This window comes from Microcaecilia unicolor, chromosome 4 (genome assembly GCF_901765095.1).
Source record: "Microcaecilia unicolor chromosome 4, aMicUni1.1, whole genome shotgun sequence".
NCBI classification, from domain to species: domain Eukaryota; kingdom Metazoa; phylum Chordata; class Amphibia; order Gymnophiona; family Siphonopidae; genus Microcaecilia; species Microcaecilia unicolor.
The window spans coordinates 73,969,591-73,994,725 of NC_044034.1; the positions used below are offsets into that span (position 1 = coordinate 73,969,591).

The 25,135-nt window shown below is 43.2% G+C and overlaps 1 long non-coding RNA gene across 1 annotated transcript; it reads right to left on the reverse strand.

The window, feature by feature from the left end:
• Positions 1-6,676: 6,676 nt before the first annotated feature.
• Positions 6,677-23,212, reverse strand: LOC115467889. The gene is made up of 3 exons (XR_003941780.1): positions 23,138-23,212; positions 21,942-21,943; positions 6,677-6,688 (listed from the first exon to the last, which is right to left on the reverse strand). It is a non-coding gene; the product is annotated as an uncharacterized LOC115467889 (long non-coding RNA).
• Positions 23,213-25,135: the final 1,923 nt, after the last annotated feature.

The following is a 25,135-nucleotide window of genomic DNA, read 5'->3' on the forward strand; positions in this document are numbered from 1 at the left end:
ATAAATATAATTGAGAGTATGTGAAAGAATTCTCATGTCTAGACACATAAAAGATTACAGCACGTATATGTATGTGTTTGAAGAAAAAATTATTAAAAATTAAACAAAAGAGATCAATGAATGGCAGATTCAGAAAATTAAACGAAAGAATTTAATAAATGACAGACTCAAAAAATTGGTAATGCATGAAACAGAAAAGTCCAAAAATAGAGACATATGATTATGAGTGTGGTAGCACTAACCTTAATGCCAAAAGTACTTCTTAGTTAGAGAACAAACCAACCAACCAACCATAACTGAGACATCTCTCTTATGTACAATTAAAAGTAGTAAATACCTTCTCAACCAGTATCTATAAAATGGGTAATGTGTAATATATGTAAAATATAATAATCCATATAAAACAACAGAATCCATAAAATAACTGTGTTTTTAAACTCAATTAAGAAGTATAATATGTAATATATAAAATACAATAATCCATCTAAAACAAAATGTCTCCTTTAAACCATACAGTTAAAATATATACTAAAAAACAGATAGGACACCCACCTACTCAATGATCCTTACGATCATTGTTTTTAAATGTGTGTACCAGTAACCATAACTAAAAAAAGAAGAAAAATAAAAATGGTGTACAATCAGCTGATTTTTGTTTTGTTTTTAAGTTATTTCTTGTTATATTTATATATATCTATATATATATATGTATTTATTCATTTGTTACTGATTTCTTTGTATGTTTGATTTGATTTTTATAGCCTCTGACGCAGCCCTGCTGGGCGAAACACGGCCTATGCTTCTCTCTATGCAGCCTACCATCCTTCTGGCTACAGCCACTGCCTTCTAACGTGGAAGCCCCACCCATGCTCCGCCCATCTGCACACCCCTTTCCATTTATGTGCTATGCCACTTACGCATACTGTTTTAGAATAGTGTTTAAGCACCCTGCTAGCATTTACACGAGTGAGTGTACAATAATGCACACAAGTGCTAGAATTCTATAAATGTACATGTGCAATGGGTGTGTAAATACAGGTGCCCAGTTATATAATTACCCTTCACTTGTCTTGTTGTTTTCTCATCTCTTCGATAATATATGTCTGTTCAGTATCAGAGAGCCCAATAAATGGGAATTTTATTAAAATTAAGAACAGTCTCCCAGCTACACTTTTACTTTTAAATTTACTGTGCCTACTCAATAATAATTATTAAGATTTAAGCGTGCCATTTAATAGTTCGTGCACATTGAGAGAGGGGGTTTTGAGTGATTTGAGGTGTTTTAGCTACAGGCTTTAACTTAATTGTTTGTGCACCAGCCTGAGGGGTATCCCTCTGCCCCACTGTCTGAGGTCAGCTACAGATACATCATTATTAACTGACAAACAACTTGCATAGAACTGGAAATCAGCAAAACCAGATTCTAGGACTCTTTTTAAAGGAGTATTTCACATGCAGTGAGCAAAATTGACAGGGCTCAGTTAGTGCTCTCACGTTTTCTTGGCCTGTAAGTCTCTTTCAGTGTCCATTCTGAATTACAACACATCTGGTTTTAACAGGGAGGGTAGACACAAGAAGCCTCTGGAGAGCATCAAAAGCACTTATCTGAGCATAGGAAATGGGTGTGTGTTCTGTTAGCTTCTAGAAGGATTTTTGCTGCCTTTGCAGATAGGCATGTCATCACAGTTAACTAGACTTGCGCCTAGATTTAATCTGTAAAGGATCATAGTGTAGATTCAAGAAATGGCACCTACAGTTAGGTGGTAAATACAGATTATATATTGGCAATTGCTTTTATAGAATACTAGTAAAAAAAGGCCCGTTTCTGCCTGTCATGAAACGGGCGCTAGTGGGCACGGGACTCTCTTCCCCTCCCCTTAGGCTAGTATCCCTGGTGGTGTAGAGGTACCTTTTCGCTCGGGGCAGGAAAGAAAGAGCCTCCTCTTTCCTGCCCGTAGCGCTGCTGCTAGCTGCCCTGCCGCATCCTGTGCGAGTCCGGCTCTCGGCGTTTCAAAATGGCCGCCGAGAGTTGAAGTCTCGCGAGGCTGCTTCAACTCTCAGCTGCCATTTTGAAACGCCAAGAGCCTGACTCACAGAGGATGCAGCAGGGCAGCTAGCAGCAGCGCTCCGGGCAGGAAAGTGGGGGCTCATTCTTTCCTGCTCCGAGCGAAGAGGTACCTCTAGACCACCAGGGATAGTAGTGTAAGGGGAGGGGTGGTGACAGGGGGTAGGGAAGGTGATGGGGGTGAAGAGGGGGCGACCGGGGGCGGGGTGGTAGCGTTAAAGGGGTGGGGCGATGGCGCGAAAGGGGCGGGGTGATGGGCACGTCCTCGGCGGCTGCGATTCGTTGGAAGGGGAGGAGTAGGGATACAGGCTACGTGTGTTTCCCTACTCCTCCCCGTTCGTTCATTTGCGTGGTTGTGTACATGTTCCGCCCTCGACATCATCACATGTGACGCGAGGGCAGGGCATGGAGACATGGTGAGTGTTCTTGCTTCACTACCATGAACTTACGAACCGGTGTCTGAGTGCCTGCAGTGATGTCAGTGTCCTCAGAACGTTGAGGGTGCGTTTTATTATAGTAGATTAGTATAAATCTGCATCTACATGACTTTGAAGCAGCCACATGGCAAAACATGAATTTATGTCTGTGTGATGGGTCTCCTACTCTGAATTTTTATATATAAAGAAAATAGAAAAAAATATATAATTGAAGAAGAAAGTAAAAAGATAAGTACTTCTTATGTCTTTATAAGCATTTTATACTATGATTGGTGCTTTTAGATCAATGGCGATTACATATTCACCCTATTGCTACAAAGCTATTTGAGGGTTGAATTATGCTGTTCTGATAGATCCAACAATATTTAATTGCACTGTTTAGTATGGGGTCCTTTTACTAAGGTGCGCAGAAAAATGGCCTGCGGTAGTGTAGGCGCGTGTTTTGGGTGCGCGCAGAATCATTTTTCAGCACACCTACAAAAAATGCCTTTTTAAAAATTTTTGCCGAAAATGGACGTGCGGCAAAATGAAAATTGCCACATGTCCATTTTGGGTCTGAGACCTTACCGCCAGCCATTTACCTATCGGTAAAGTCTCGCACAGTAGTGACCTACGCGTGTCAAATGCCACTTTGCTCGTGTCCGATAAAAATTATTTTTCGGGCGTTCGCCAAAAATGAAATTACCGCAAGAGCCACGCGGTAGCCAGGTGGTAGCTCCATTTTGGCATGCGTTGGGCACGCGTAGGCGCTTATGAAGCTTAGTAAAAGAGCCCCTACATGCTTTAAAATGCTGGGAGTAAGGTTATTGTGAGTTGTTAGATGTGTACACCTTCTCCTTTTCAAATAACCTTTTTTGTGTGCATTGGATTACAATTTTAGGTGCAAGCCGTGTTATAGACTGACTTAAGTGCTCACACTGCTAGAGTTTTTTGCCATTTTCTCAGCAAACGCTTTGAAGTTGAATGAGAAATTTTACATACTTATTTAGTCATCATACTTATGTATTACTATTGTACAACATTTAATTATCTTAAGCTATGTTGATGTTACTGACATTTTAGCATTACTACCTAGCGATTTTTTGCACGTTAAAAATGTTCAACCTAATACACATAAGTACATAAGTAGTGCCATACTGGGAAAGACCAAAGGTCCATCTAGCCCAGCATCCTGTCACCGACAGTGGCCAATCCAGGTCAAGGGCACCTGGCACGCTCCCCAAACGTAAAAACATTCCAGACAAGTTATACCTAAAAATGCGGAATTTTTCCAAGTCCATTTAATAGCGGTCTATGGACTTGTCCTTTAGGAATCTATCTAACCCCTTTTTAAACTCCGTCAAGCTAACCGCCCGTACCTTGTTCTCCGGCAACGAATTCCAGAGTCTAATTACACGTTGGGTGAAGAAAAATTTTCTCCGATTCGTTTTAAATTTACCACACTGTAGCTTCAACTCATGCCCTCTAGTCCTAGTATTTTTGGATAGCGTGAACAGTCGCTTCACATCCACCCGATCCATTCCACTCATTATTTTATACACTTCTATCATATCTCCCCTCAGCCGTCTCTTCTCCAAGCTGAAAAGCCCTAGCCTTCTCAGCCTCTCTTCATAGGAAAGTCGTCCCATCCCCACTATCATTTTCGTCGCCCTTCGCTGTACCTTTTCCAATTCTACTATATCTTTTTTGAGATATGGAGACCAGTACTGAACACAATACTCCAGGTGCGGTCGCACCATGGAGCGATACAACGGCATTATAACATCCGCACACCTGGACTCCATACCCTTCCTAATAACACCCAACATTCTATTCGCTTTCCTAGCCGCAGCAGCACACTGAGCAGAAGGTTTCAGCGTATCATCGACGACGACACCCAGATCCCTTTCTTGATCCGTAACTCCTAACGTGGAACCTTGCAAGACGTAGCTATAATTCGGGTTCCTCTTACCCACATGCATCACTTTGCACTTGTCAACATTGAACTTCATCTGCCACTTGCACGCCCATTCTCCCAGTCTCGCAAGGTCCTCCTGTAATCGTTCACATTCCTCCTGCGACTTGACGACCCTGAATAATTTTGTGTCATCGGCGAATTTAATTACCTCACTAGTTATTCCCATCTCTAGGTCATTTATAAATACATTAAAAAGCAACGGACCCAGCACAGACCCCTGCGGGACCCCACTAACTACCCTCCTCCACTGAGAATACTGGCCACGCAATCCTACTCTCTGCTTCCTATCCTTCAACCAGTTCTTAATCCATAATAATACCCTACCTCCGATTCCATGACTCTGCAATTTCTTCAGGAGTCTTTCGTGCGGCACTTTGTCAAACGCCTTCTGAAAATCCAGATATACAATATCAACCGGCTCCCCATTGTCCACATGTTTGCTTACCCCCTCAAAAAAATGCATTAGATTGGTGAGGCAAGACTTCCCTTCACTAAATCCGTGCTGACTTTGTCTCATCAGTCCATGTTTTTGTATATGCTCTGCAATTTTATTCTTAATAATAGCCTCCACCATCTTGCCCGGCACCGACGTCAGACTCACCGGTCTATAATTTCCCGGATCTCCTCTGGAACCCTTCTTAAAAATCGGAGTAACATTGGCTACCCTCCAGTCTTCCGGTATTACACTCGATTTTAGGGACAGATTGCATATTTCTAACAGTAGCTCCGCAAGTTCATTTTTTAGTTCTATTAATACTCTGGGATGAATACCATCAGGTCCCGGTGATTTACTACTCTTCAGCTTGCTGAACTGACCCATTACATCCTCCAAGATTACAGAGAATTTGTTTAGTTTCTCCGACTCCCCCGCTTCAAATATTCTTTCCGGCACCGGTGTCCCCCCCAAATCCTCCTCGGTGAAGACCGAAGCAAAGAATTCATTTAATTTCTCCGCTACGGCTTTGTCCTCCTTGATCGCCCCTTTAACACCATTTTCGTCCAGCGGCCCAACCGACTCTTTGGCCGGTTTCCTGCTTTTAATGTATCTAAAAAAATTTTTACTATGTATTTTTGCTTCCAACGCTAATTTCTTCTCAAAGTCCTTTTTTGCCCTCCTTATCTCCGCTTTGCATTTGGCTTGGCATTCCTTATGATCTATCCTGTTACTTTCAGTTGGTTCTCTTCTCCACTTTCTGAAGGATTGTTTTTTGGCTCTAATGATTTCCTTTATCTTACTGTTTAGCCACGCCGGCTGACGTTTAGTCTTTTTTCCCTTTTTTCTAATACGTGGAATATATTTGTCCTGAACCTCCAGGATGGTGTTTTTAAACAGCATCCACGCCTGATGCAAGTTTTTTACTCTGCGAGCTGCTCCTTTCAGTCTTTTTTTCACCATTTTTCTCATTTTGTCGTAATCACCTTTTCTAAAGTTAAACGCTAGCGTACTTGATTTCCTAGTTTCACTTCCTTCAATGCCAATATCAAAACCGATCATATTATGATCACTGTTATCAAGCGGCCCTCGTATCGTTACCCCCTGCACTAGATCATGAGCACCACTAAGGACTAAGTCTAGTATTTTTCCTTCTCTTGTCGGCTCCTGAACTAGCTGTTCCATGAAGCTGTCCTTGATTTCATCAAGAAATCTTATGTCCCTTGCGTGTACAGATGTTACATTAACCCAGTCTATATGCGGGTAATTGAAATCCCCCATTATTATTGTGTTGCCCAGTTTGTTTGCGTCCCTGATTTCCTTTAACATTTCCGCATCCGTCTGTTCGTCCTGGCCAGGCGGACGGTAGTACACTCCTATCACTATCCTTTTCCCCTTTGCACATGGAATTTCAATCCACAGTGATTCCAAGGAGTGTTTTGTTTCCTGCAGAATTTTCAATCTATTTGATTCAAGGCTCTCGTTAATATACAATGCTACCCCTCCACCAATCCGATTCACCCTATCACTACGATATAATTTGTACCCCGGTATGACAGTGTCCCACTGGTTATCCTCCTTCCACCAGGTCTCAGAGATGCCTATTATATCTAATTTTTTCATTTAGTGCAATATATTCTAACGATACAATTAACAATGTGTCAGAATTTCACAGTCACTGTCAGTGTCCACCCCCAGCTTATAGGCCTTCAGTTACTTTGGAAAGTTCTTAACAACCTTGTCGATCGATCTCTAGATGGCAGGTTGTCCCAGATCAGGGGTACGCAACTCCAGTCCTCGAGAGCCGCAGGCAGGTCAGGTGGAGGAGTGGCCTAGTGGTTAGGGTGGTGGACTTTGGTCCTGGGGAACTGAGGAACTGAGTTTGATTCCCACTTCAGGCACAGGCAGCTCCTTGTGACTCTGGGCAAGTCACTTAACCCTCCATTGCCCCATGTAAGCCGCATTGAGCCTGCCATGAGTGGGAAAGCGCAGGGTACAAATGTAACAAAACAAATATGCAGGAGATAGATTTGCATACCATGGAGTCAGTGTATGCAAATCAAGTTCATGCATATTCATTGTGGATATCCTGAAAACCTGACCTGCCTGCAGCTCTCGAGGACCGGAGTTGCCTACCCCTGTCCCAGATCATTTGTAGCGCTTCCTTGATTTTGGCAATTGTTTACGGCTTTGGGTGGAGCTTGTGATAGACCTCCAACATTGTTCCCCAGACAAAAGTCTACATTACTGTGATGTCATTAACAGTAAGCTGGTACCCCTTTTTTTTTTTCAAATAATGGTAGTTTTACAGTGCAAACGTTTTTCTTTTTTTAATTTTAATTCCTTAGCGTCCCTCCGGACCGGTCCAGGATTGGACTGATGGGTTGTGCATGCCTTCCAGCAGGTGGAGACTGAGAAATGTCTGTTCACTTTCTTTTCTTTTCTTTTATTGCAAATTTAGAACTTAATCCAAGGTATAAAAACTTAGGGCCCTGTTTACTAACCAGCGTTATAGGCACGTTCACATTTTTAACACACGTTAACCATGTATGTGCCTACATTTTCCCTATAGATGCGTACATGGTTAGTGCGTGTTCTAAGTGTCTGCGCGCTAAAAACGCACCTTAGTAAACAGGGCCCTTAGAAGGAAATATGAAAATACAATAAAGGAAACTAGGCAAAAGCTAGTATACATGAAGCAATAGTTAACTTAAATACAGTTCACGACACTGTGAGGAGGAATACAAGCGAAATTTAAGAAGAAAATAGGATAACTATGTCAAATCATAACACTAATATCCATATTATGCAAAAGTGAGAGCAAAGTAACACTCTAGAAAATTGCTAAATTACTGCGAATCAAGGATCACTGCCCTAACCAGAGAACTAGACATCGCTGGGTGGTCATGCTAAAAAGTCTTTAACTTTGCCATGTTTAAAGATAATCTCATTCCACTCAGCACATAAATGAAGACAGTAACAACAAATAAAGCTGTATAATTTCACGTTGAAATTCCAAATGCTGAGAAAGCAGCAGAAAACTCTAAGGGGTTACTTTTTTTTTTGCCTCACCCTGTAGGTGCTGGTATGACATGCACACATAACTGCTAGGCACACCCATGCACCTCCCATGGCCACACCCCCTAGTAGGTATGTGCAGTAGAATTTGCATGTGATAGAATACAGACTAAGGGCAGTTGCACACGTAACTGCTAATTGGTGCCAATTAGCAACACTTAAGGGCAATTGTAGCCTGTTGCTCGTTAACACCAGTTATCAGCTCATTATTAAATTAGTTTGTGTGCAACTGATTTTATTCTGTTACTTGCAAGTGGAACTTTCCACACTGAACGTAAAGATAGTCGTGCAAGTTTATAGAATCTGGGGGTATGTGCCCATTCTTGTTGAATTGAGGCAATTTCTGTAGTCTAATTCCAAAACTTTCTTTCTATAATTAGACCCACATTCAGAAATGCTACTAGGAAGAATCTTGAATATTCGTTTGGCCTTAAATCATTAAGCATTATGGGAAGTTTATTTGTAAAGGCTGACTTGAACAATCCCTGTGAATGATGTACTTTTGGTGGAATGAGATTTCCATCCATTAGTTGATGATATCAATCATTACCTGCTTGTCATATAGAATATATTGCTTCTAAGCTACTTTTGTCAATAAGGAAAGTAGCTTGCAAGGCACAATTTCTCACTAAAAGCTGTACATTTTCCTCTGTTCAATACATTTAGGCATGACCAACAATATTTACTCACATGCATAGTACTAGAAGATTGCCCATCATAAATGACAGGATTGGAGAGTTGAAAATTTCAGAGTATAGCACACTTGCAGTACATTCCCTCTCATGATTGAAAAGGTGTACTCCATGCAAAACTTCCAGAGATGCTCTTTACTTTGTGTGTGTCCATTGTGTGTTTGCTTAATTGCTACATTTCCCCCCTTCTCCCTTGCTGAAACTTCAGTTCCTTTTTCCCTCTATTCCTCAATCTGCACTTCCCTCAGTTCTTCCCCTCCCCATTAAGTCTCATTCATTATCTCAGTGCCACCCATAGCAATCTCCTTTGACCTTACTTATGTTCCTGCAGTCTCAATTTCTTCCTTAACACTGTTCAGCTGTAATTCCTCCTCAGTCTTCCCCTTCTGCAGTTTATTCCCGCCTCTCATTGGAATGGGTTGACAGCACCTCTCCCCAGTTTTACTTCCATCTCTCAGTCTCAGCAGTCTATCCCCTCCCCTGGCTCAGTTACCTTTCTCAGCTTTGCTCCATCCTTCCCCTGTTTATAGAGAAGTAAAACTGGGTCTTTCAGTCACCAGCTGGCAGTATGGTTGCCTGGTCCCCTGGCAAGCTGTTCTAGAGGCTGATTGGCAAGGCAGAGATTCAAATGTTAGATGTTAGATTAAGCAGTAGAGAATCCACAAACGTGGAGAACTCAACGAAATCCCACAGATAGTCACAATATAACAAAACAGTGGGTAAAAAACCAGGAGTTCCAGAGTAAAGATGAACCAAACTTTATTAATCAGAAAATTGACTCGACACAACGTTGTGTTTCAGCCAAAGGGCCTACATCAGGAGCCTAAATACTTGAGAACAGCCCAGACGCTCATGAGAGAGATCTCACGCTTCAGAACAAAGGTCTTTTTAAAGACCACTACAATACAGACTGTATTTTACAACATTGCTAATTCTGGATCATCATTATCGTTCTCAAGTATTTAGACTCCTGATGTAGGCCCTTTGGCCGAAACACAACGTTGTGTCGAGTCAATATACTGATTAATAAAGTTTGGTTCATCTTTACTCTGGAACTCCTGGTTTTTTACCCAGATGTTAGATTAAGACAGGCAGCTCTTGACTTTCCTTATGTAGGACAGAGGTTCCAACATTTGGGGGCCCGTTTCAGTATCCAAACGTTTTAGGGATCTTCCCAACCTGTCCTCACCAGTCTTGCAACCTCTTCACTCTAATCTTTCTTCCCTCTTGCCCAGCCCTTCACACACAGTATCTTTACCTTTCTCTGCTAAACCAGTCCTCACATCTGTCTCTTTTTCTGTTCCCTAGCAGTTTCTCTGTCCAGTTCTTCTTTCTCTTTTCTCCAGCTCCTCTCTACCAATCTTTTTTCTTTTCAGACTTGGAAAGGAAACTTTCAAAGGGAAATTCTTTTCAGTTATTTTTTCAACTGCTCCTCTATTGAGGGGGGGGGGGTTCTTTTACTAAGCAGCAGTAAGCAACCCGGCAGTAGTTCCCACCCCCAGTGCACGCCGGGTAAACACCAGCGCTACAAAAATAGCACCAGTGTTTACCCGACGGTAATTGGGCATTTCTGCCCAGTTACTGCTGGGTTAGCACGGGAGCCCTTACTGCCACCTCAATGGGTGGCTTAAGTGCTCCCCCCTGAAATGGCTGCGAGGGAAGTGCTTCACTTGCCGCACAACCATTGCTTTAAAAAAACCCCCCAGCTTTTTACCAGCTGCAGTAAAAGGAGGCCTCAGCGTGTGTCAAAAACACATGCTGATGCCAGCACAGCCCCCCCCCCCTTTTGCCGCAGCTTAGTAAAAGGAACTCCTGGTTCTTTGCTTCCTGGTTTTCCCTCATGGCCCTTCCTAAGTGCTGCCCCTTGATAGCCCCTCCTTAGGTTCTTCCTTTCTGCATTCTTCTCCCTCAGGATTCTTTTTTCCATTTGCCATCTTCTGCACTTCTCCAAGGTCTCTTTCTGAGTACTGACCCTATGGCTCTGTCTTGAGTGCTGCTCTCTACTCCTTCTCTTCACCCATAACACTGTTCATTAGTTCTGCCCTTCCTATCCTCACCTCGTGGCCCTTTCTCAATTGCTCTTCTACCCACCGTTCTTCCATGCCAACACCACCATGTGCGTTAGTGCTGCCACACAGGGCACAAGGGATATGAGAGTGCAAAAATAACTCCCTGTCCATTGTCTAACCCGTGGTGGCTGCAGTGCAGTGGGCAGGTTGGGGTACATCGCACATGGCGCAATTCCAGCTCAGGACACTCCTACCTACCACTATGGTTATTGCAACTCACTTATTGCAGCTTGTCAAGTGAGCAGCCAGAACACATGCACCAGTGCCTCAAAAGGCATCTTGGAGTTATTATCCTACTTAACTTCTCTGGCCATAAGGAGCAGCAAACAGTGAAGGAGCTGGCAACATAAGTTTCCTTTTCTTCTCCGTGTTGACTTCTAGCTCCTGGTAAAAGTCATCAGCAGTGCTCCTCGACATTGAGATTGGTGGCAATCATGATAATTTAGATTCCTCATGGGGGCAGTTAGCTGCATTCTTCCTCCCCTCCTTTCAAAGGCTTGAGGGTCGTGGCAGGAGCACTCTTTCCCTTTTCTGTGCAAAGATTTGAGCTCCTTCAGGCTTCAATATTCCGCTTGATACGGACACCAATGGGATTTGGAAGCAACAGCAGCAGAGCTCCTCAGAGGTAAGATCAGCCCGCTCTTTTTCTCAACAACTGCATTTTGGTTATGTCCCTTCTGGAGGACCCCTTGTGATGGTCTCATGGACTTCTAGGGGTATGTGGATCCCAGATAGGGAGTCAATGATGTATTATTTGTGCAATCACTTTTGTAATTTTCTGTAGATCTTCCCTTACCTAATCTTTAAACATTAAGCACTGTACCTGTTATCATGAAATGATTATGTCATAACCACACTCTGTAAGCCACATTGAGCCTGCAAATAGGTGGGAAAATGTGGGATACAAATGCAATAAATAATAATAATAAATAATGTAAGATTTCTTGTGGGAGATTCAGTTTCTTGTGGACTACTATTAGCTCTTTGTAATTTGAACAAAGGAACTGTGAAGAAAGTGCAGTGAGCTGAACAATTCTGGCAATTGAACATTGTTAGTGGTAACTGTTTTACAATAAAAGAAACTTTCAAGCAGACACTTTATTTATTTATTGGGCTTTATTAACAAGCAATAATGAGCACTGATTGTCAATAATTAGAATTTACACGCACAGCTCGTTAAGCGTATTCTGTAACTCACTGCGCCTATCTTCTAATACATAGAGGCAAAAAGGGGCGTGGTTATAGATGGGGAAATGGGCATTCCAAAATTTACGCGCATAGTTATAGAATATGGCCCAGTGTGCCTAAATCTATGCATCGGGATTTAAGCCATGTTTTTATTGGTGTAAATGGATGCGTATAGTTTTAGGCACTGGGATATCAACTAAGCGTATTCTATACACTGCACCTAAATTTAGGCGCCACTTATAGAATATGCTGAGGCAGAAATGTTTTCTGCATGGAATTTTTAGGTACCTTATATAGAATCCCCCCCCCCCCCCCTTAGCACATCTAAATTATTGTGTGCTAACTGGTTAACACATGAATAACACGGAAACCATTACTGCCTACAAAATAGGCGGTGATAAGCAGTGGCGTACCAAGGGGGGGGGGGCGGTGGGGGCGGTCCGCCCCGGGTGCACGCCGCTGGGGGGGGTGCTGCGCGCCTGTCGGCTCTTTGTTTTCATGCTCCCTTTGCCCCGGAACAGGTTACTTCCTGTTCCGGGGCACAGGGAGCATGAAAACGAAGAGCCGGCAGGCGCGCGGCACCCCCCCCCCCCCCCCCCCCAGCGGCGTGCACCCGGGGGGATTCTTTTGTTGGGGGATCGGGGGTTCTTTCGCTGGGGGGGGGGGCGTCGCGCTGTTCCAGGGGGGCGCTGCACCCGGGGGGGCGGGGCGCATCGGCGATCCGCCCCGGGTGTCAGCCCCCCTAGGAACGCCACTGGTGATAAGTTCTCCTGTGGTAAATTTTAAAAAATAGCCACTCTCTAATGACATTAGCGCATGGCCATTAATGAAATAAATAGAAAATGAGGTTTTTATGACAATGGTAAAAAAAACCTTAATGCGCAGGAAAGTCCCATGTAAGAGTGCGTTAAGACCAATTTTTACCGTAGTTTTGTAGAAGAACCCCTTACTCCCTTATTCTATAAAAGTCACAAAAAAATTCCTTGCCCAAATTTGGGTGCATACCCAATTTGCACACACAGTTTAATTGAATAATGAGGTAATTAGCGCAATAATTGGCTTCTTAACAAGGAAGTATTGATACTAATTAGATTTAATTGGTACTTACGTGCGTACATTTAGGCATGGGAGTTGTGCTTCCATTCTACGTGTGAGTTTAAAAAGGGGGCACAGAAATGGGAGGGTCACGTGTGGAACAGGTGCATTCCTAGCATTCACGCACGTTGTTATAGAATGAGGGGGGAATAGGCACCTAATGTGAGCACGTACATTTGCACCACGTTTCAGTTGGCACAAATGGCCGCGCCTAAAGTTAGACGCAATTCCCGGGCATAAATGCTATTTTGTAAACCGCACCTAACTTTAAGAGTGGCTTATAGACTTCCAATCAGAAACTTAACCAGATCATCTCGAACACACCTAAACCTCCACTACCCAAACTGCAAAGGACTTAAATACAAAACAACCTATGCATCTAGCTTCTCCTATATAAGCACACAACTATGGAATGCATTGCCAAAAGTTGTGAAAACAACCTATGACCACCTAAACTTCAGGAAATCACTAAAAACCAACTTGTTCAAAAGGGCATACCACACCAACCCAACATAAATGCCTATACTCGGCAACACAGCAAAACCAAAGCTCGTAATGGACACTACATAACCTTTCCTCATCCCGACCCCCATTGACCTGTAACACGTGTACCTTTCTATGACTACAATATCACCTTGTATTTGTTTCTCTACCGGACAAGGCGAACGCCTTTATGGTACGATCCACCTTATAATTGAAAGAGAAAAACGCCTAGATTTTGACCCAAATCGGGAGATAGACGTTTATCTCACAAAAACGAATAAATCGGTATAATGGAAAGCCGATTTTGGAAGTTTTCAACTGCACTCCATCGCAGAAGCGTACAAAGTTGACGGGGGCATGTCGGAGGCGTGGCGAAGGTGGAACTGGGGCGTGGTTATCGGCTGAGGAGAGATGGGCGCCTTTCGCCGATAATGGAAAAAAAAGTATACGTTTGTAGCTAGAATTTAGGGCACTTTTCCTGGACCCTGTTTTTTCACGAATAAGGCCCCAAAAAGTGCCCTAAATGACCAGATTACCCCTAGAGGGAATCGGGGATGACCTCCCCTGACTACCCCAGTGGTCACTAACCCCCTCCCACCACAAAACATGATGTTTCACAACTTTTTATTTTCACCCTCAAATGTCATACCCACCTCCCTGGCAGCAGTATGCAGGTCCCTGGAGCAGTTGTTAGGGGGTGCAGTGGACTTCAGGCAGGTTCACCCCCCCCTACCTGTTACAATTGTGCTGCTTAATGCTTAGTCGTCCAACCCCCCCCCCAAACCCACTGTACCCACATGTAGGTGCCCCCCTTCACCCCTTAGGGCTATAGTAATGGTGTAGACTTGTGGGCAGTGGGTTTTGAGGGAGATTTGGGGGGCTCAACACACAAGGGAAGGGTGCTATGCACCTGGGAGCTCTTTTACCTTTTTTTTTTGTTTTTGTAAAAGTGCCCCCTAGGGTGCCCGGTTGGTGTCCTGGCATGTGAGGGGGACCAGTGCACTACAAATCCTGGCCCCTCCCACGAACAAATGCCTTGGATTTATTCGTTTTTGAGCTGGGCGCTTTCATTTTCCATTATCACTGAAAAACAAAAACACCCAGCTCACAAATTGTCGAATAAAACATGGACGTCTATTTTTTTCGAAAATACGGTTCGGTCCGCCCCTTCACGGACCCGTTCTCGGAGATAAACGCCCATGGAGATAGACGTTTTCGTTCAATTATGCCCCTCCACGTAAGCCACATTGAGCCTGTAAATAGGTGGGAAAATGTGGGATACAAATGTAACAAATAAATTATAGAATAGTGCTTTATTTGGTGCCGTATATAGAATCTAGCCCTTAGTGTGTAAATCCTTTTGCATAGAACCACTAGGAGTTGTGGACGTGGCAGGGGTGTGGGCAGGTGAGGAGCATGCCCAGCATTTACGGCTGATAGTATTTTAGGGGTCCTTTTACTAAGCCGGGTAGGCGCTTACACGCGTCCAGTGTGCAGCAATTTTGAACAACCGTGTGGCCTGGGTGGTAATTTCATTTTTTACATGTGTCCATTAAGCACGCCAAAATTTTTTTACATTATTTTCCAGTGCGCGGCGCTAACTGGGCAATAATTGGCATTGTACGCATGCTGATGATTACCGCCCAGTTAACACGTAAGACCTTACCGTTAAGTGAATGGGTGGTGGTAAGGTCTCAGACCCAAAATGGACATGCACCAATTTTAATTTTGACTCGCGTCTATTTTCAGCAAAAAAAAAAAAGGGGGGGGCCTTTTTTTGCAGGCATGCTGAAAAGTGGATCTGTGCACATCCATACAACGTTCCTACGCTAGCGCAGGCCATTTTTCAGCACACCTTAGTAAAAGGATTCCTTAGTGTGAGCATTTATACCTGCCTTTGACATTGGGCAAGTGGTTGCACCTGAAGTTAAGCACGTAAATTTGGAGTTACCCTAGTATTTTTAACTAAACCGTGCTTAGTGCACGTACTTTAGGTGCCTACCTTTAGGTGACCTGTACAGAATTACCCCCTATGTAGTGGTGTGTATGTCCTCTTCTAGGTTTCACTGCATTTGTACAGAACAAAGGTGTCTGAGTTATGTACCATAAATCAGCCTTCTTTTATTTCTCAAGCTCCCTTTGTCATATTTTGCGGTTTTAACAGTCGGATTGTCTACTAGGTCAGGTTATCATCGGCAAATAGATTGCCTGGTGCCTTCGGTGAGCTTTTCATCTTCTGTGTTATTGATCTAACGTTATGATAGCAGCTTAAGGAAAAGAATTATAAGTCTCATAGTTTCACTTTTGTAATGAAAGATGCACAGCTCAACCAGAGAAAAATAAGTCAAATAAAATGAAAAGGTAAAATATAATCTGTCCCTAAGGTTTACTGCACCAGATGTAAAATATTTCAAAGAGTTTCTTGGGACTACTCTTTGGATGAAATTTAAGTACTTATGTTGATGACAGTATATATCGTGTTGACAGCACCACTAATGAACAGAGCCTAGGGATGTCATGCATTTGGCTCGTTAATGTGGAGAAAGCATGTATAAAATTAATTTAAAACAGATTAATTTGCTCCATGTTAGTTATGGAATGAGTAATGGCCAAAGAAGGTGATGGGCAATGGTAAATCTTCACAGTAGGTTTGGGGCTCTTCTTTTAGGGGCCTTTTTTACAAAGGCGCAGGAGGGCTAACGCGTGGGTAGCACACATCCAGTTGGCACTACAAGCTGGGGTAGCACGTGCGCCCGGCGGTGGTTCCGATTTTGGCGCTTGCTGAATCCCGCGGTAGAAAATAATTTTCTGTTTTCTACCGTGGGTGCGTTCCTGGCGGTAACTGGCAGTGCATCCAGGTTAGCACACACTGCATGGTTACTGCGTGGTCAGTGGGTGGTGGTGAGGGCTCAGGCCGTAAATAGGCATGTGCTAGTTTTAATATTAGACAGGCCCGTTTCCTGGCCCATTAAAAATGGCCTTTTTCCCAGTCACGATAAAAAGTGGCCCAGCGTGTGCCTAAAAGAGGCGCCCACACTTCGGCAGGCCGGTTTTCACTGCAGCTTTGTAAAAGGACCCCTTAGCCATTCCCATCAGCAGTCTCTTGGCAGACTATGACCTATGACATGGTCATGGCAGTGGAAGCACATAGTTTTTTAATCTGTTGCCGATGGTTCTTGATAAAAACTTCACAGCTATAATTCCTGTACCTCACAGTCCAAATAGAATGAAGTTTAGGGATGGGCATGGGGTGTGGGAAGACTAATGGTTTTAATCAGTGCATTTTATCTAGCAAAAAAGGTGCCGGTACTCAAATGCTAGGCCACCCTTCAGGGGTGGGGTGATCTCTGAGGGACCCACCCCACAACAGCCAGGCCCCCTGCAACCAGACACAGAATCTATGACAAGGCAGAATTGGTGTGTAGAGCCTGAGCTCTTTCATTAAAACTTGCAATCCATGGGTCAATTTTAGCAGACAGTGAAAAAGGTGCCGGTACTCAGTACCCCCAAGTACCCCCTCAAAAAAAGCCCTGGTTTTAATTATGCTCGGTTTGAACATGTAGCCAGTCTGTTTATACGTGGAGTGTTTTTTTTAGAAAGGATACACAAATCGGAATTGAGACTTCAGATTCAGGACATCTCAAGTTCCGCAAGTATTTAGAATGAGCTCTGACAACATAGAGCTAAAATACATGGAAAATGGACATTTTTGCGCTGGTTACATGTAGTGGGAGGAATATAAACGTCTAAAATATCATTTGGTCAAAACTGGCACATAAACATATATAGAGGCTGACCAAATTTTGATTTTGGATTTGGTTACAGCGCCGGTTTTGGTTTCAGTTGAAAGGTTATTTGGGGGATCGGCACCTAAATTTTATGCATGAGTGAAAAAGGGCGTGGAAATGGGAGGATCATGGATGGAATGGGGGTGTTCCTAGCATTTTTGTCCGTTGTTATAGAATAATGTGGATAGAGGCCTACGTTTGTACCACGTTTCACTTGGTGCAAATGACTGCACCTAAATTTAGGTGTGAGTCCTGGGTGTAAGTGCTATTCTATAAACTGTGCCTAACTTTAAACGTGGCTTATAGCAGTGTTTCCCCAAGTCCAGTCTTGGAGTACCCCTTGCTAGTCAGGTTTTCAGGATATCCACAATGATAGTTCCGCCCCAAGCATGCACCATTTCCGGGGGAAAAAGAAAACCCCCAGAAATGGCTTGTGTGGTGGTAATCCGATCGCCATGCACTGTCCAGTTACTGCCGGAGCCCTTATCGCCACCTCAGTGAGTGGCAGTAAGGGCATCTACTATAATAAAACTCACCCTCAACGTTCTGAGGACACTGACGTCAGTGAAGCCAAGCCCTGACTTCCTTCAAAAAGGTTCGAAGGTTCGTGGTGGTGAAGCCACCAAAATCGCTCCGGGCCCCGCCCTCGAGGGTGGAGCAATTGCAGAACAACGAAGGGGTTGGCAGGGAGGGAGGCGGGGGTGGGTGGGAAATCGCTCCGGGCCCCGCCCTCGCGTCAAACGTCATGACGTTGGGGGCGGAGCAATGGCAGAACAACGAAGGGGTTGGCCAGGGAGGGAGGGGGGGGGGTGTTGGCGATGAAAACCTTGCTAGCGCCCGTTTCATTTGCTCTGAAATGGGCCTCTTTTACTAGTGTGGTAAGAGTTCTCTTACTGCATGGCCATGTTTGACTGGGGGCTTTTTACCTGCTGCGGTAAAAAGGGCCTTGGCACTTGGGAAAAACAGTCCCCTCTGCTAGCGCAGGGCCCTTTTTCCCACAGCTTGGTAAAAGGACCCCTGTATGCCTTTATTTATTTATTTATGCATTGTTTGAGGATTTTCTGTATTATCCAACTTTTCATTTATGTGATAATGGGTAGGTCCCAGGTACATTGGATAATCAAACTGTACTGTATTAGTAGATTTCCAAAAATGTTCATTCTACACTCAAAACTTTGTCATCACACATGTTAAACACTTGGAGCAATGCTGCAATACTGCAAAGCAAGCTCTTGTCTTGTTGTACCGTCCTGACGGGGATCTCTGTTTCACCATTAGCTTCCTCAGGTGATCACATTGGTGCTCACTGCTCCCAATTCATGAGCATCTCAACATACAAGTGGCATAGTACACTCGTTTTGCCAAGATTTACAGCAAGCTTAAGAAGAAATATGATCATGTTACCCCACTTCTCATTGCTGGACACTGGCTCCCTTTTCTTACAGGGTCCCTATAAACTTTTTATCCTCTGCCTTCATTCAGTCCTCTGGCCAGTTGTCCTTCCTGCCTTCCTTCCATACCCCTTACTCAACCAGCTGCATCACTTCCTTCCAACAATATCTTCTCTCCATCCCTTCCTTTTAACAAGTATACCTAGATACTAATAGGACTAATAGGACTTCCTCTCTACCTTAGGCTTGAAACTGTTAATCATCAGATTTTATTGAGTAGAATGGCTGAATTTGTAATTATAGGTTGCATTTTTCAGTGGTTTGAAGGGTTTCTGAAGAACAGATTCAAATCACAACTAAAAGCATACTACTTCTCTCTTTTATGCTCCCTTCCCTTTATCCTACTCACTGTTTCTCCAACAGTATGATTGATCTGGAGAATATAGTATATGTTTCCCTCCTTATGTTTTCCCTTCCACCTCTATTCTCTCTTGTGTATGTCGTGTTTTTGTTTTATTGTTATTGTTTTCATGTCTTGTTAGTCTCCCCCTTCTCTTATATTTGAATTACTTTGTAAACCAGGTGCAGACTGATCGTTGGAACCATGAGGCAGTGCCTGAGGGCCAACAGCAGTAGGGGGCTCTCCTAGCTTCCATTTAATTTAATCACTTTTGATAGGTAATTGGGGGCCCATGACCCTTATTGCCTGAGGGCCCAGATCACTGTTAGTCCACCCCTGATATGTGCTAAGCTTAACATACAAACACAGGGAAGGAGACAAAGATCACATGGACGATACTCAAAGTCAGAGTTCTTTATTCACATCCACAGATTCAAACAGTGAAAACTCTGTATGCATGAGAGATTATTCAGCTGTGTGTTGATAAAACAACTAATAATTAATTACAGACAACAGAAACATTATACACTACAGTCACAGACTCCTGAGGCAGGCCTTATGTCCGAAACACAGGCCCATGTTGAGTCTGTGGATGTGAATAAGAAACTCTTACTTTGAATATCATCTGTGTGATCTTTGTCTGCTTTGCTGTGGTTGTGTGCTGTTGCTGTTTGTGAGAGATTTCTTCTGTTTTGGCCAGTCTTGTGCCAAGATTAAGGCATACTGTATGTGTATGTACGTAAATGAAGGAACATCAGATGTCAATGGGGTTTTAGCAGTACTAATGTAGTATGCCTGCCTCAGTGCTTTTTTTGTGCCGGTACGCGCTGGTACTGCGTACCGGCACCTTTTTTTCCCAGGGCCAGCTCACCTGCCCGCCCTTAGCTCCCCAACAGCCCTGTTTTCTGTTCCTGCTGCCCCGCATTTAAATCTTGTGTTTTTTAACCTGAAGTTGCAGCGCTGGCATTAATGAAAGCAGCAGGCTCACCTCCTCTAGCCTTCCCTCTCGAGTCCCTTCCCTCTCAGTGTCCCACCTTCATCTGATGTATTTTCCTGTTTCCGTGAGGGCGGGACACTGAGAGGGAAGGGACTCGGGAGGGAAGGCTAGAGGAGGCGAGCCTGCTGCTTTCACTAACGCTGCCGCCGGTGCTGCGACTTTAGGTAAAAAAATACAAGATTTAAATGCGGGGCGGCAGGAACAGAAAGCAGGATATTTTTTGTAGGTATCCTGAAAACCTGAGTGGCTGGGGTGCCTCCAAGACCAGGTTTGGGAACTACTGCACTATTCTATAAACAGCACCTAACTTTAAGCACTGTTTATAGAATAGCGCTTACCCCTGGATTCTAAATGGTGCTCTTAGATTTAGGCGCCAGAATCGGCTCGGATTCTATAACACCACGCATAACTTAATGGTTTAACAAGTTAATAAGCGCTTATAACAGCACTTAACAAGCAATAATGAGCACTAATTGGCACGGATTAGAATTTAGACGCAGAACTCACCAAGCATATTTTGTAATGATGTGCGCCAAACTTCTAACATGTGCAGGCAAAAAGGGGCATTGTTATGGGTGGGGAAATGGGTGTTTCATGGGCGTTCTGAAATTTACATGCCTAGTTATAGAATATCACCCAGTGTGCCTAAATCTACATGCTGGGATTTACACCATGTTTTAGTTGGTATAAATAGATGCGCGCAGATTTAGGCACTGAAATATCAACTAAGATTATTCTATAATTGGCGCCTAAATCTAGGCATCGATTATAGAATACACTTAGTCGGCACTGATCTCAACGCCAAATTTTTAGGCACCATATATAGAATCTCCTCCATAGTGCTTTTTTTTTTTGCGCAAATTTTTTAGGTGCCATATGGTGATGCTCTGGAAGGTTTTAAAAAATTATTTTGTCAGGTACTTCTTTTAAGGGTCGAAGTGTGATCGTCTTATTTTGCAGCTACCATCTTTGTAAGGTGTGAAACAGATTACATATGGTTAGTCTTTAGTTTTCCAGGCCGTTAGACTTTGGAATTATTCTTCCACGCGATATTCGTTCTTCTTTTTTTTATTTGTTGTTTCAAAAAAAGCTGAAAACTTATCTTTTTTTAAAGTGTGCTCTATGAATTTAAGAGGTTGATTTTGTATAGTTATACATGATTTTTGTTTTTTCTTTTTGTACTTGTACAATTGTTGGGTCCTTTTTGTTACCCGCCCTGTGCCTTTTTTTAAAGGGATTTGGTGGGTTACAATCCTCTAGTATAGTATAATATAGTATCTTTTTACACATCCTTATTGAAAACTAATATAGACATTTTAAAAAAGGAAATGTATCTCAGAGTGGGGGGGGGGGGGGGGGGTGCAGTCCAAATTTTTTCATTCCATGTTGTTTTATTTATGGAAACTTTTTCGTTTTATTCAGGTTTTTTTACTTCAATTTTTTTCATTACGGGAGCAGTATCGTTGGTCGTGCACGCTCTTGAGGAAAGAATGTGTCCTCTTTCAAATGTGTGCATTTTCTACATAATGTACCCGCTTTTGGAACAGTTGCACTCTTTCTGAAAAAGGGCATACTCTTTGTGAATAGCGTGTGTTCTTTATGAAGAGTTTTGGAAAAGTGCACATTATTAATGACACATGAAAAAAAACCCTCAAAGTTTGACATGGGAAACGTCACTGCCATTTTCCATGTCATATTAGACATATCTCAGATAGCTGGGAGACAGACTATCTGTGTTTCATTGTGACACCTCAGCCTCCTGTTCAGCTGGCATGCAAACAAAATATAGGAATAGCAAATGATATGAAACTGAGGATAGAAAGTGGCCTTCTTTGTCTGTGTTGATGTCGTACCTACTTTGTGCCTACGTCTAGATGTAGGGGGTTAGGCCAGTGATTACCAAACTTTTTATTATGGCAGAACCCTTAAAATATTTCTTTCATACAACAAGGACCTCTCAATTTATATCAACATGCATATGTTCATACAAACAGATTTTACAATCTAATTTCTTAAGGAACCCCTGAAGAGAATTTGAGAAACCCTAGGGTTCCATGGAATCCAGTTTGGGAATTACAGGGTTAGGCGATCCCAGCCTCAACACTGTGCATCTGACCATTGACAGCACCTGTTGTGACTATTTTCTTAAGCGACTGGTTATAAAATTACCCACTATAATCTCTTTGGGGTAATTATTTAAAGGACTTTTCTAGATAGCTGCACCTACTACTACTACTACTACTACTTGACATTTCTAAAGTGCTACTAGGGTTACACAGCGCTGTACAATTTAACATAGAAGGACAGTCCCTGCTCAAAGGAGCTTACAATCTAAAGGACAAATGTACAGTCAGTCAGTCAAATAGGGGCAGTCAAATTGGGGCAGTCTAGATTTCCTGAAAGGTATAAAGGTTAGGTGCTGAAAGCAACATTGAAGAGGTGGGCTTTGAGCAAAGATTTAAAGATGGGTAGGGAGGGGACTTGGCGTAAGGGCTCAGGAAGTTTATTCCAAGCATAGGGTGAGGCGAGGCAGAATGAGTGGAGCCTGGAGTTGGCGGTGGTGGAGAAGGGTACTGAGAGGAGGGATTTGTCCTGTGAGTGGAGGTTACGGGCGGGAACGTAAGGGGAAATAAGGGTAGAGAAGTAATGAGGGGCTGCAGACTGAGTGCATTTGTAGGTAAGAAGGAGAAGCTTGAACTGTATGCACCTTGTGGTCAGGTTTTTGAAACCTTTACCAGAGATGGGAAGGTGGTAGAACCAGAGGACATGAATTTGAGGAGGGGGGTGGGGGGAACTCAGGAATAATGTCAGGAAGTACTTTTTCACAAAGAAGGTGGTAGATACCTGGAATGCCTTCCCACGGGAGGTGGTGGAGATGAAAACGGTAACAGAATTCAAAAATGCATATGATAAACACAAAGGAATCCTGTATAGAAGGTGTGGAACCAAACAAGCTTAGTGGTGATTAGACGGCAACACCAGTAATTGGGAAGCAAAGCTAGTGCTGGGCAGCCTTCTATGGTCTATGCCCTGATCGTGGCTGGACAGATTCATCTTCTGTAACTGGAGAATAAGGCCAGTGACAGGCAGACTTCTACGGTCTGTGCCCTGAAAATGGCAAGGGCAAATCAAGATCAAGTGTACGTGTCATACGTTATGCTACGAGTTTATCTTGTTGGGAAGACTGAATGGACTGTACAGGTCTTTATCTGCCATTATCTGTTAATGTACCATGTTACTATGTTACCTGCTTACCAAATAAATTTCAGTGAGACAGATATTCAGCGGCACAATCTGGATAGTGCTGTTGAATGTCTTTACAGACTATTCAGACAGTGCACGGGTGAAGCTGGGGCGGAGACAGAAGATAGCAGTAATTGTTAGTGTCACCACCTGGATAGAGATCCAGCTAACCTAGCAAAAGCGCTGTCCTAGTTGAATTCAGATACTGGCTGAATATCACTTTATCCAGATAGTGCTGGGCACTCAACATGGCATCTGGATAATCATTGGCAGCCACTGGCTGAATATCAAGTTGTTTGTGCCTATGGAGCTGCCATTTAAAAAAAAAATGCTGACCACTATGAGCTCAATATTTGGGGGGGGGGGGGGGGGATTTTATATGCTGTGCCTGTACAGCATTACTCTGTGCTATTTTGGATCCTCTGTGAAATAGGTTTGCACATTTTCAATATCAGGTTTTATCTTTAATTGCCTCTTTGAGGGTGTTTTCCAAGCAATTTACAATTTTGTGTAAGCTGCTATCTGCTTCCCACAGGCCCGCCCTCACAGCATGCTAAAACAGTCAGTCCTCTAGAAACCGTTAAGCTTTGGGAGCTGGATTTCTCTTCCTTGCAGCTCAGCCCTCAGAAACCTAACCGGGGGGGGGGGGGGGGGGGGGGGGGGGAGGCAGTGTATTAATGGCTCATTTCTGGTGAAAGTTTTTTCTGTGTTTGTGAATGGGGTCTGTAGCAGACTTGTCAGAAATTTAGCTATGGGGCCTGGCTGAAAAAGATAACTATTTCCCAGTGTAGCTAGCTTTCTTGTAAAAATCAGCTTATGATATCTGTATGCGGTGATTTTCGCCTGATTCTGATTTAATGAGTGAATTAAATCCATATAAGTGTTAAATGTTTAGGTCTTTTTACCACCTCTCCAAATCTTCATATATCAGTTACCCACGATTTGTAGAGATAAAAGACCAAAGCTGCCGTCTATGAGAAAGGTAATTTATTTACTTACCAAGTATATTGATACAATTAATATTTTCTCATGGGAGGATAGAACTACTGCATAAATATGCTGGCTGTATCTATCGCTCCAACATACAGAACTGAAACAGCTATTTTTATACACTTTGTATTTAACAATGATTTACAACGCTTCAACAAGTTATCTTACCCAGGATCATCTAGTCTTCTTTCAAAGCCATCTGGTTTCCCTCACCTGCTAAACCACATTCCCATGTTTGTTTATGCTTCCTCCTTTCCCAGGCCTGTTTGCCTGTAAGGATATATCAGATCATAAGTTCCTGGGCCTCACGATTTATGGCCTTTGCCCTTTGACTCTACTCCAGGGTGCATAACTGTTTATTATCTACATGAGTGAAGTAAAATTTTGTATATAGCAGATTACGTATGAAGTTGTACTACTTTCAAAGGGGGAATTTGGCAATTTTAATTATTTATTTTTACAAAGGAGGCCAAGAAATCAAAGTGCATAAAATATCAACTTTTTGATATTTTTGCTCATTAAGGGATCCTTTTACTAAGGTGCGCTGAAAAATGGCCTGCGGTAGTGTAGACACGTGTTTTGTGCGTGCGCAGAATTATTTTTCAGCACACCTACAAAAAATGCCTTTTTTGTTTTGCTGAAAATGGATGTATGGCAAAACGAAAATTGCCACGTGTCCATTTTGGGTCTGAGACCTTACTGCCAGCCATTGACCTAGCGGTAAACAATCTGGCCGGTAATGATCTATGCGTGTCAAATGCCACTTGGTGCGAGTCCATTACACGCCCCCGAAAATAAAAAATATTTTTCAGATGCTTGTATTGGACGT